This window comes from Gorilla gorilla, chromosome 11 (genome assembly GCF_029281585.2).
Source record: "Gorilla gorilla gorilla isolate KB3781 chromosome 11, NHGRI_mGorGor1-v2.1_pri, whole genome shotgun sequence".
In the NCBI taxonomy this organism is placed as follows: Eukaryota; Metazoa; Chordata; class Mammalia; order Primates; family Hominidae; genus Gorilla; species Gorilla gorilla.
The window spans coordinates 57,584,913-57,598,166 of record NC_073235.2 but is presented as its reverse complement, the minus strand read 5'-3'; positions in this window follow the sequence as shown (position 1 = coordinate 57,598,166).

The window sequence follows — 13,254 nt, the reverse complement described above, 5'->3', positions numbered from 1 at the left end:
TGGCTGACCATATTAATGAATCAAACAAACAAGAAAACCCCCAAACAAAACAAACACAAATAAATCAATGATGTGAACAAACAAAACCACTTCTAGCCATCACCTAAAAATAACTAAGCAACAGAGAACAGAGAAGATTTTAAGTCACAGACAAGTAGGAAAAGAAACACCTGGAGAGTCAGCTCCAGTGCCTGTTTTTGTCTTTGTTTTTAATTTGTTTATTTTTTATTTTATTTATTTATTTATTTTTTAAGAGATGAGGGCTTGCTATGTTGCCCGGGCTGGTCTCAAACTCATGGCCGAAAGCAATCCATCTGCCTTGGCCTCCCAAAGTTCTGAGATCACAAGTGTGAGCCACTGTGCCCGACCAGTGCCAGTTTTAAATAGAGAATTAAGTAGACAACTCATAGAAAAGAAGATTGGGGAACAAGGGTATAGGAATTACAATAAAGAAAAAACTTCCCTGCTTCCCATCAAAAGAACAAAATATCACACAGTGTGGCAAAATACAGAGAAAAATATAATCACGTAATTAAAACATGAGATTTTTCTGCAGTTTATCTATGTTTTCTTTCAATGGATCTTTCTATAGAAAATAATTCTAGATTTTGAAATGCATAAAGTATTTATTGTAATTTAGATTTTAAATGAAAGTTTTATTGTTACATAAATGTGTTATGATGATATATCATATTTCATAACCCAATTGTATGTCGTGAATGAAAACATTCCAAATATTTAATAAATATACTAGGAATATATTGTTGCCAAAGTTTATGTTAACATTCTTCTTTTGGTTCTATTTTCACCTTCCTCTTTTTTTTTTTTTGTCTTCGAAAATCACTGTAACTGTTCATGGAACTACAAAATGAGGGAAGATAAAAGGACTATCACAGTATTTGTTTTAACATTTTTAATTTCTCAAAATCCTTTTAAATAAGTCAGCATGTCTAGTCTAGTAACTGGAAGAAGCCATTTAATAATCAGATTAAAGATGAGACACACTTTAGAAAAATGAATTGACAAGATGAAAAATGAAGGAAGCTATATTTAGGTTTCATTTACTCAATTTTGTTGCATGCCTATGGAGTAGCAAAGACAAATTACAATTTCTAATAAATCGTTGAAAAGTTTAGCATTTTCAAGAAACTATAAGTAATTCTGTGCACCGCATGAACACATATTGAAATGGCAGGTGTTGCGTGGGCAGTGAGTTTTTAGAGCCATAGTAAGTGTGTGAACGTGTGTGTATATGAGAAACAAAGAGAGAAGAATTAATGTCAGTGTCTATCCTATATTAAAATATTAAAAATAGGTAACTTTATTTAAAAATATATTTATAACTAAAAAGACTTTTATGTTTTATTCATGCCAGAATGATCTTTATAGAATATTAAAATAATGCCTGTCTTAAGAAATGAAAATACATTCAATAATTATGCCTAATTTATTTCTGTGATCATATCAATGTTTTATGAGATGAAATATTTTGTAAATTGCATTTGAAGAATCACATCAAGTGAAAATAAATGATTTTCTACTAACTGGCAAATGTTTATCAAATGATTAATGAGTGCAAATAATTGTGGATTTGTCATTATGAAAAATATAACTATATTTTTGGACTATACCTCCCAAACTCTTCAAATATACAATCTAGTCAAAGAGTTGTTACATTAAAGACAAAATAACAAAAGAAAATTTGTCACAATCTAGTCCATGTTTATTTGTTAAATAAATTACTATGGCCTAACAATATGGTTACAGAATTTTGTATTTTATTCCTAAAAATTAATTGATCTAAGATGACTAAATCCTAATTGAATAAAATTTGTTTTCCCATTGCTATAGGCAAATTGCATACTAATCTTAATGAACAAGGTATTCATAACCAGATATAAGGTTTTCTAGTACATGGTATGACCCTAAATTTGTTTAAATATATCTGTTTATTTTTAAGTATAGGATAATCAATAGAATGGGAGAAAGAGAGAGAGATAAACACAGGCTATATATTCTATATCTTGGATAATGTTTTACTCATATGTTCAAAGGAAATTTATACAAATAGTTTCAGTTGAAATGTCTGAATTACTGGTAGCATTAGTATTGCTTTTTATATTAAGCTATTATGTATTTTCCAAATACCCAATATCTTATTTATATTGCTGTCATACTGTGAGAAGAACAATTATTATTAGACAATATAAAACCATATAATGATTAAGAAAGGTACGAAGAAAATAATTTAGCTTCAAAATATATATATGTATTTACCAAAATTATCTTCATTTAACCATAAATAGCATCTTCTCTATGTCTCCCTACCCAATCTCTCTCTCTCTTTCTCTCTCTCTAGCAACTTCAAGTTAGAAAGAGTGACATGCAATGATTTAAACTTTACATAATGACCGTAACTACAATTTGGCAGTTTGGAGAATGTATTAAATAGAGACACAGAAACTCTTATATGAGAATGTAACAAGAATCCAAGTAAGAAATGATAGTGGCCTGATTTTGAAAATTATTAGTAGAGAGGGATAGATGTACCATAGATGGTTTTAGGAGTTATTTAGAAGAAATTATAGATAGAAAATTATGATTATGCAGTTTCAGAGTGTAAAGAAAAAAGAAAATATATTGCTATAGTTTCATAATTAGGAACAAAGAGAAAATGATAAAATTTACTAAGATAGAAAACAGTGGTCAAAGTTGGAAGTAAGGTCATCTTTGAAAATTTAACTATGAAGTTTCTACAGCTGAAATAGGACAGATATTCAGGATAAATGTAGATGTACAGGTTTTATTTGAAAGTCATCAACATATGATGTATTTTAATTATCCTAGGTAGTAGACAGAATGAACCTGACAAAATGTGTAGAGTGATCAGAAAATAAGAGTCAGAAACAGTCTCTGTAAAAGCAAAACATTTAATAAATAGAATTAAAGCATAGCAAAGTGATTAATGTTACAATAAACAGAAGTAGCCAACTTCCGTTTTTCCATAGTAAATTTGTAAAGTATTTCCATTTCAATGCTAGAGCAAATTGACATTAATACAAGTACTGAGATATGAAGATTGGCTCAATAACAATGATATGAACTGAATTGCATTCCTTCCCCAAATTTAAATGTGGAAGCTATAATTCCCTATGTGACTATATTTGGAGATAGGGTTTTTAAAGAGGTAATTATGGTAAAATAGATCATAAGGGTGACCTCATAGTGCTAAATGAGGTCATAAGGGCTCTAATCTGATATAGCTAGAATCAGATATGAGATCCTTTATGAGAAAAAGAGACACTAGAGATCTCTGTCATTCTGCACTTGCACAGAGAAAAAGGTATATGAGGACACAACCAGAAGGTGGCCATCTAAAAGCCAAGAAGAGAGGCTTTACGGGAAACCAACACTAATAGCACCCTGATCTTGTACTCACAGCGTCAAAAATCATGAGAAAATAAATTTCTGTTGTTTAAGACACCCAGACTCTGGTATTTTGTTATGATTGCCCTAACAGACAAGATTTTGGTACCAAAAGGTAGGGTGATGCTGTAACAAATAGTGAAAAATGTGAAAGTAGCTTTGGAACTAGGTGATGGTTGGAGGTGGAAGAGTTTTGAAGTGCCTGCTGGAAAAGCTTAGACTGCCTTGAAGGGACTCTTGGTAGAAATATGAATACTAAAGGTGATACTGGTGAGGTCTCAGACAAAAATGAGGTACTTATTATTGAAAAGCGGAGGAAAGGTGTCTTAGTTTATTTTCTATGCAATAATAGAATACCATAAACTGAGTAATTTATAAAGAAAAGAAATATATTTCTTGCAGTTCTGAATGCTGGAAAGCCCAAGCGCATGGCAGTACCATTTCATGAGGGCTTTCTTGCTGTGTTATTTCATGGTGGAAGAACAGAAAAGTAAGTGAAGCATGTGAAAAAGACCTCAAGAGCAAGTTAAGTTTGCTTTCATAATAACCTGCTATCTTGAGAACCAACTCACTCTTGCGAGAACTAGTTCACCCCTGCAAAAACTAACTCCTACAATAATGACATTAATAAATTAATCAGTGCTCTACCTTCAATGACCCAGTCACCTTTTAAAGGCCCCACCTATTAATACTGCTACATTGGCAGTTAAATTTCCAACACGTGAACTTTAGGGGGATACATTCAAATCATAATCAAAGGTGATTCTTAATATAAAGTGGTAACAAACTTAGCTGAAGTATGTTCTAGTGCTTTTTGGAAAGTATATTTGCAAATAAAGACATTGAGTATTTAGCAAAGTAGATTTCTAAGCTTCTCAGGGTGAAGAATGAGCCTCGCTTCTTCTTATTGCTTGTGATAAAATGTGAGAGCAGGGAGATAAATTGAATGAATTGACCAAAAAGAATATTAGGATTTAAAAAGTACTGTCTATCCTAATTGCAAAAAAAAAAAAAAAAAAAAAAAAGAAAAGAAAAAAGAAAGCCTGTTCTAGAGAGAGAACACCGGACAATTACTTCACAAAGAGATTATACATCTAGTTAATCAGCCACCTCAGCAGAAAACAAGAATACAGAGAGGAGTATGCAAATAGGAACATTGCCAGTCTGGACTAAAGTGAACAGAGATTGGATAAAATAAATATAAGTTTTCTAACTTCTGGGATTCTACAGGACAGGATGATACAGCTTTTTAGCTGTGAATTTGCTTCTGCCTTCAAGAAATGGGAGGAGTAACTCTAAAGATGGCTCAGAAATAATTAGGGCAGACACTCCCCTCAACGGGGCTAGAAGGCAAGGTTGTTTCCTTCTTGTTTTCAGAGGATAGGGCCATCTCTTTTGTTTCAATGGGTCAGGCTGTCTTTGCTCAGAGCCTCAGAGATGGGGGTCTCTTCATAAAGCTGTGGGGATGAGGCCACACCAAAGAGCCGGGGGATGGAGTCACCATCCTGAGCTGACAGGCAGGGCCACCAGTGTCCTGAAGATTTTCCAATGTAGTAGTTTCATAGTTTATAGTAATTTCATAGTTTGAGGTCTTAGATTTAAGTCTGTAATTCATTGTGATTTGATTTTTGTGTTAGGCAAGAGAGAGGAGACAAGTTTTATTCTTCTGCATATGGATATCCAGTTTCCCCGACACCATTTGTTGAGGAGACGATGTTTTCCCCAATGTGTGTTCTTGACATTTTTGTTAAAAATGAACTCACTGTAGGTTTGTGGAAATTTAACTGCCAATGTAGCAGCATTTCTGTGTTCTCTATTCTGTTCCATTGGTCTATGTGTCTGGTTTTATGCCACTACCATGATGTTTTGGTTATTTTAGTTCTGTAGTACAATCTGAAATTAGGTAGTGTGATTCTTTCAGTTTTTGTTGTTGTTGTTCTTGTTCTTGTTCTTGTGGTGGTTATTTAGGATAGCTTTGGCTATTCTGGGAATTTTGTAGTTCCGCAAATTTTTGGATTGTTTCTTCTATTTCTGTAAAGAATGTCATTAGTATTTTGACAGGAATTGCACTGAGTCAGTATATTACTTTGCATTTAATCTGTATGACTGTTTAACAATGTTGATTCTTTTCATCCATGAACATGAAATATCTTTCGATTTTTTGGTGTCCTCTTCCATTTATTTCATCAGTGTTTTATAGTTTTTATTATAGAGATCTTTCACTTCTTCAGTTAAGTTTATTCCTAGGTATTTAATATTATTTGTGGCTATTGTAAGTGGGATTACTTTTTATTTATTTTTCAGAATGTTCACTGCTAGCATACAGAAATGCTACTGATTTTTGTATGTTGATTTTGTTTCCTGCAACTTTACTGAATCATCAATTCTAACAGATTTTTGTGGAGTCTTTAGGTTTTTCCAAATATAATATTATACCATCTATATAAACAAGCATACTTTGACCTCTTCCTTTAATTTTGGATGCCCTTTATTTTTTCCTCTTGTCTGATTGCTCTAGCTAGGACTTCCATTACTATGTTGAATAGTGGTGAAAGTGGGCATCATTGTTGTGTTTCAGATCTTAGAGAAAGGGCTTTCAGATTTTCTCCATTTAGTATGACACTAACTGTGCATCTAACATTTAGGGCTTTTATTATTTTGAGGTTTGTTCCTTCTATACCTAGTTTTTCCAGAAGATTTTTCTCATGAAGCAATATTGAATTTTATCAAATGCATTTTCAGCATTAGTTGAACTTATCATATAGATTTTTTCCTTCATTATGTTGATATGATGTATCGCATCCACTGATTTGCATATGTTGACCCATCCTTGCATCCCTGAGATAAATCTCAATTGGCCTTGATGAATTAGCTTTCTAGTTTATTGTTCTATTTAGTTTGCTGGTATCATATTGTGGATTTTTGCATCAATATTTAATTGATATATTGACCTATAATTTTTTTATGTGTCTTTGTCTGGTTTTGGTGTCAGGTTAATACTGGTCTTGTAGAATTAATTTAAAAGTATTTTTCCTCCTCTTATTTTTCAAAGTAGTATGAGTAGAATTGGTATAAGTTCTTTCTTTTTTTCTTTTGTTGTTGTTTTAAAAGGCACTTTTTTGTTTTCTTTTAGTTTCTTTTTTTTAACTTTTAAATTCAGGGGTACAGGTATGGGTTTGTTATATAAGTAAATTAGGTGTCAGGCAGGGGTTGGAGTACAGATTATTTCACCATGTAAGTAATAAGCATAGTTTCTGATAGGTAGTTTTTTGATCCTCACTCTCCTCCCTCCCTCCACCCTAAAGTAGGTCCTGGTATCTGTTTTTCTCTTCTTTGTGTCCATAGGTACTCAATTTTTAACTTCCACTTATAAGTAGGAATATGTGGTATTTGGTTTTCTGTTCCTGTGTTAGTTCATTTAGGATAATGTCCTCTAGCTCCATCTATGTTGCTTCAAAGAACATGGCCTTATTATTTTTATGGCTGCATAGTATTCCATGGTTTATATGTTCCACATTTTTTATATCCAGTCTACCATTGATGGGCATTTAGGTTGATTACATATGTTCGCTATTGTGAATAGTGCTGCAATGAACATTCATGTGTGTGTGTCTTTATGGTAAAATGATTTATATTCTTTGGCTATATACCCAATAATGGAATTGCTGTGCAGAATGACAATTCTACTTTGAAATCTTTCAGAAACTGCTGAACTGCTTTTTACAATGAGTGAACTAATTTATATTCCCACCAACATTTTATAAGCATTCCCTTTTCTCCACAACACACCAGCATCTGTTATTTTTTGACTTTCTATTAATAGCCATTCTGACCATTGAGAGATGATATCTCATTGTGGTTTTGATTTGTGTTTCTCTAATGATAATGAGTATTTTTTCATATGCTTATTGGTTGCATATATGTCTTCTTTTGAATATTATCTGATCATATCCTTTGCTCAGTTTTTATTGTTTTTTTTGTTTTTGCTTTCATATTTAAGTTCCTTATAGATTCTATATGTGAGGGCTTTGTCAGATACATAGTTTGCAAATACTTTCTCCCATTCTCTAGAATTTCTGTTTAGTCTGTTGATAGTTTGCTTGCTTTGCAGTAGGCCCCATTTTTCAATTTTTATTTTACTGCAATTGCTTTTGGTGTCTTTGTCATGAAATCTTTGCCAGGTCCTATATCCAGAATGGTATTTCCTAGGTTATCTTCCAGGGTTTTTATAGTTTTAGGTTTTACATTTAAGTATTTAATCCATCTTGAGTTGATATTTGTATATGCTGTGAAAAAGGAGTCCAGTTTCAATCTTCTTCATGTGGCTAGCCAGTTATTCCTTAGTTCTTCTTTAAAAGTTTGATAGAATTCAGCAGTGAAGCAATTAGGTCCTGGGCTTTTCATTACTGGGAGACTTTATATTATAGTTTCAATCTCGTTACTAGTTATTGACCTGCTCAGGTTTTCAATGTCTTCATATTTCAATCTTGGTAGGTTGTATGTATCTAGGAATTTATCCATTTCCTCTAGATTTTCCAATTTATTGGCATATATTTGCTCATTGTAGCTACTAATAATCCTTTGAATTTCTGTGATGTCAGTTTTAATGTCTCCTCTTTCATCTGTAATTTTGTTTATTTTTCTTTATTAATCTGACTAAAGTTTTTCCATTTTGTTAATCTTTTCAAAAAACCAATTTTTTTGTTTCATTGCTATGTCTATTGTTTTCTTCATTTCAAATTCATTTATTTCTGCTCCAATATTTATTATTTATTTCCTTCTACTAATTTTGGGTTTGGTGTCTCTTGCTTTTCTAATTCTTTAAGATCCATTCTTAGGCTATTCATTTGAAGTTTTTCTTCTTTTTGATGTAGTCACTTCTAGCTGTTAATTTCACTCAGTACTGCTTTTTCTCAGTACAGGTTTTGATATGTTATGTCTCCATTATCATTTATTTCCAGAAATTTTTCAATTTCCTTCTTAATTTATTCATTTACCCACTGGTCATTCAGGAGCATACTGTTTAATTTCCATGTATGTGTATAGTTTCCAAAATTATTCTTCTTATTGATTTCTCATTTTATTTTACTGTGGTTAGAGAAGATGCTTGATATTATTTCAGTTTATTTCAATGTTTTAACACTCGTTTTATGACCTAACATATGGTCTATCCTTGAGAATAATCAATGTGAAAAAGAGAAGAATATTTATTCTGTAGCCTTTGGATGAAATGTTCTGTAAACATCTAATAGGTCCATTTATTCTATAGTGCAGATTAAGTCTGATATTTGTTTGTGGATTTTCTGTCTGAATGATCTGCCCAATGCTGAAAGTGAGGTGTTGAAGTCTCTAGCTATTATTTTAATGAGGTCTGTCTATCTTTTTAGCTCTAGTGATATATACTTTCTATATTTGGGTGCCCAAGTGTTGGGTGCATGTATATTTACAATTGTTATAACCTTTTGCTGAATTGACCACTTTATCATTATATAATAATCTTTGTCTCTTCTTACAGTTTTTGTCTTGAAATCTGTTTTGTCTAAGTATAGCTACTCCTGCTCATTTTTGGTTTTCGTCGGTATGGAATATCTTGTTTTCATCCCTTTATTCTCATTCTATGTGTTTCTTTATAGATTAAGTGTATTTTTTGTAGGCAACAGATCATTGAGTCTTATTTCTTCATTCAGCCACTGTATATCCTTTGATTGGGAAGTTTAACTCATTTGCATTAAATGTTACTATTGGTAAGTAGGGACTTACTCCTACCATTTTGTTATTTGTTTTCTGATTGCTTTGCAGTATTCTCTTCCTTCTTTCTATCATTCTTGTATGATTTTCTCTGATGGTAGAGTTTAATTTCTCACTTTTATTTTTTGTTTATTAGTTGTATGTTTTTCAATTTGAGGCTACCATGAGGCTTGCAAATACTGTCTTATAACCCACTATTTTAAACTAATGACAACACTAATTGCATAAAGAAACAAACTTACACAAAGAAAACTAGTAAAAACTATACATTTTAACTTCATTTCCCATTTTTTAACTTTTTCTTGTTTCTCTTTGTGTTTTATTGTACTGCCTATGTCTTGAAAAGTTGTTATAGTCATTTGTTTTTGATTGGTTCCTCATTTAGTGTTTCTATTTAAGACAACAGTAGTTTATACATCATAATTACAGTGTTATAATATTCTGTATTTTTCTGTGTGTTTACTATTACCAATAAGTTTTGTACCTCCAGATGATTTCTTTGTGTTCATTAACATCTTTTCTTTCAGATTGAAGAACTCCCTTTAGCATATTTTGTAGAACAAGTCTGGTATTGATGAAATACATTGGCTTTTGTTTCTCTGGGAAGTTCTTTATTTCTCCTTCATGTTTAAAGTATATTTTCACCAAATATACTATTCTAGGGTAAAAGTCTTTTCCTTCCATGCTTTAAATATGTCATGCCACTCTCTTCTGGCCTGTAAGATTTCCACTGAAACATCTGCTGCCAGGCCTGTTGGAGGTCAGTGTTATGTTATTAATTTCTTTTCTCCTGCTATTTTTGGGTCCTTTATTTATCCTTGATTTTTGGCAATTTATTTGTTAAATATCTTGGTGTAGTGTGTAGCTTTCTTAGGGTTAAATCTGCTTGGTGTTCTATAGCCTTCTTGTATTTTAAAAAATATATATTATATATATTATATATAATATATTTTATACATGTTATATATTTTATATATATATATATATACACACACACATAGATATTTTCCTTTGAATGAACTGTGAATAAACTTTCTACACCATCTCTTTATCTGCCTTCTCTCTATGGCCAATAACTCTTAGATTTGCCTATTTTTTTTTTTTTTTTTTTTTTTGCTATTTTCTAGATCTTGTAGCATGCTTAATTCTTTTTTATTCTTTTTTCTTTGGTCTCCTGTGGCTGTGTATTTTCAAATAGCCTGTCTTCAACTCAAGCTCACTAATTATTTCTTCTTTTTGATCAATTCTGCTATTAAGAAATTCTGACACATTCTTCAGTATGTCAATTTCATTTTTCAACTCTAGAATTTATGCTTGATTCTTCTTAAGTGTTTTAATCAGGTTGTTAAATTTATCAGATCTGAATTTCTTCTCTGTGTTATTGATATGGTTTGGCTGTGTCCCCACCCAAATCTCACCTTGAATTGTAATAATCCACGTGTCAAGGGCAAGGCCAGTTGGAGATAATTGAATCCTGAGAGTGGTTTCTCCTATACTGTTCTTGTGGTAGTGAATAAGTCTCACACGATCTGATGATTTTACAAATGGGAGTTTCCCTGAACAAGCTCTCTTGCCACCGCCATGTAGGATATGACTTTGCTCCTCATTTGCCTTCCACCATGATTGTGAGGCCTCCCTAACCACGTGGAACTGTGAGTCAAATTAGACCTCTTTCCTTTATAAATTACCCAGTCTTATGTATGTCTTTATTAGCAGTGTGAGAACAGACTAATACAGTAAATTAGTATTGGGTAGTGGGGTGCTGCTCTAAAGATAGACCAAAATGTGAAAGCAACTTTGGAACTGGGAAACAGGCAGAGGCTGGAACACTTTGGAGAGTCTGGAAGAGGACAGAAAGATGTGGGAAAGTTTGGAACTTCCTAGAGACTTGTTGAATGGCTTTCACCAAAATGCTGATTGTGATATCAACAATAAGGTCCAGGCTGAGGTGGTCTCAGATGGAGATGAGGAACTTGTTGGTAACTGAAGCAAAGGTGACTTTTGCTATGATACAGTGAAAAGGCTGGTGGCATTCTGCCCATGTGCTAGAGATTTGTGGAACTTTGAACTTGAGAGATATGATTTAGGGCACCTGGCAGAAGAAATTTTAAGCATCAAAACATTCAAGAGGTTACTTGAGTTCTGTTCAAAGTATTCAGTTTTATGTATTCACAAAGATATGGTTTGGAATTTGAACTTATGTTTAAAAGGAAAGCAGAGCATGAAAGTTTAAAAAATTTGCAGCCTGATGACATAATAGAAAAGAAAAACCCATTATCTCAGGAGAAATACAAGCCGGCTGCAGAAATTTGCATGAGTAACAAGGAGCCAAATGTTAATTGTGAAGAAAATGGGAAAATATCGCCAGGGCTTTTCAGAGACCTTTGCAGCAGCCCCTCCCTTCACAGATCAGAGGCCTAGGAGGAAAAAATGGTATTGTGGGCCAGGCCCAGGGCCCACCTGTTGTGTGAAGCCTAGGGACTTGGTGCCCTGCATCCCAGCTGCTCTAGCCATGGCTAAAAGGGGCCAAGGTACAGCTTGGTCTGTGCCTTCAGAGGGTGGAAGCCCCCAGCCTTGGCAGTTTCATGTGGTGTTGGGCCTGTGGGTGCACAGAAGTCAAGAACTTGGGTTTGGGAACCCCTGCCTAGATTTCAGAGAATGTATGGAAACATGTAGATGTCCAAGCAGAAGTCTGCTTCACGGTTGGAGCCCTCATGGAGAACCTCTGCTAGGGCAGTGCAGAAGGGAAATGTGGGTTTGGAGCCCCCACACAGAGTCCCCACTGGGCACTGCCTAGTGGAGCTGTGAGAAGAGGGCCACTATCCTCCAGATCCCAGAATGGTAGATCCACTGACAGCTTGTACCATGTGCTTGGAAAAGCCACAGACACTTAATGCCAGCCCATAAAAGCAGCTGGGAGGAGGTCTGTACCCTGAAAAGCCACAGAGGCAGAACTGTGCAAGGCTGTGGGAGCCCATCTCTTGCCATCAGTGTGACGTGGGTGTGAGACATGAAGTCAAAAAAGATCATTTTGGATCTTTAAGATTTGACTGCCCCATTGGATTTTGGACTTGCATGGGGCCTGTAACCCTTTCCTTTGGCCAATGTCTCCCACTTGGAATGTGTGTATTTACCCAGTGCTTGTACCCCCATTGTATCTAGGAAATAACTAACTTGCTTTTGATTTTACAGGCTTATAGGCAGATGGGACTTGCCTTTTCTCAGATGATACCTTGGACTATGACCTTTTGACTTAATGCTAAAATGAGTTAAGACTTTGGGGGACTTTTGGGAAAACATGATTTGTTTTGAAATGTGAGGACATGAGATTTGGAAGGGGCTAAGGTAGAATGATATTGTTTGACTGTGTCCCCACTCAAATCTCACCTTGAACTATAATAATACCCATGTGTCAAGGGCAGGGTCAGGTGGAGATAACTGAATCATAGGGGTGGTTTTCCTCTCTACTGTTGTTATGGTAGTTAATAAGTCTCAAAAGATCTGATGGTTTTATAAATGTGAATTTCCCTGCACAAGCTCTCTTGCCTGCCACCACATAAGGCATGACTTTCCTCCTCTTTCACCTTCCACCATAATTGTGAGGCCTCCCCAGCCATGTGGATCTGTGAATCAATTAAACCTCTATCCTTAATAAATCACCCAATCTTGGGTGTGTCTTTATTAGTAGCATGAGAACAGACTAATCCAGTTATCTTGAATTTCTTTGAGATTCCTCAAAACAGCTAATTTTGAATTATGTGTCTGAAAAGTTACAGATCTCTTTCTCCAGGGTTGGTTCCTGGTGTCTTATTTAGTTCATTTGGTGAGGTAATATTTTCTTGAATAGTCTTGATGCTTGTAGTTGTTTGTTAGTGACTAGGCATTGAAGAGTTATGTACTTACTGTCTTCACAGTGTGGACTTGTTTGTGGAAGGCTTTCCAGTTTCTGAAAAGGACTTGGGCCCCAAACCTAATAACTCTGTGTTTTCTGCAGATTTGTAGAGGTACCACTTTGGTGGTCTTGGATAAGATCTGGAAGAATATTCTAAATTACCAGACAGAGACTTTTTATTTTTCTTG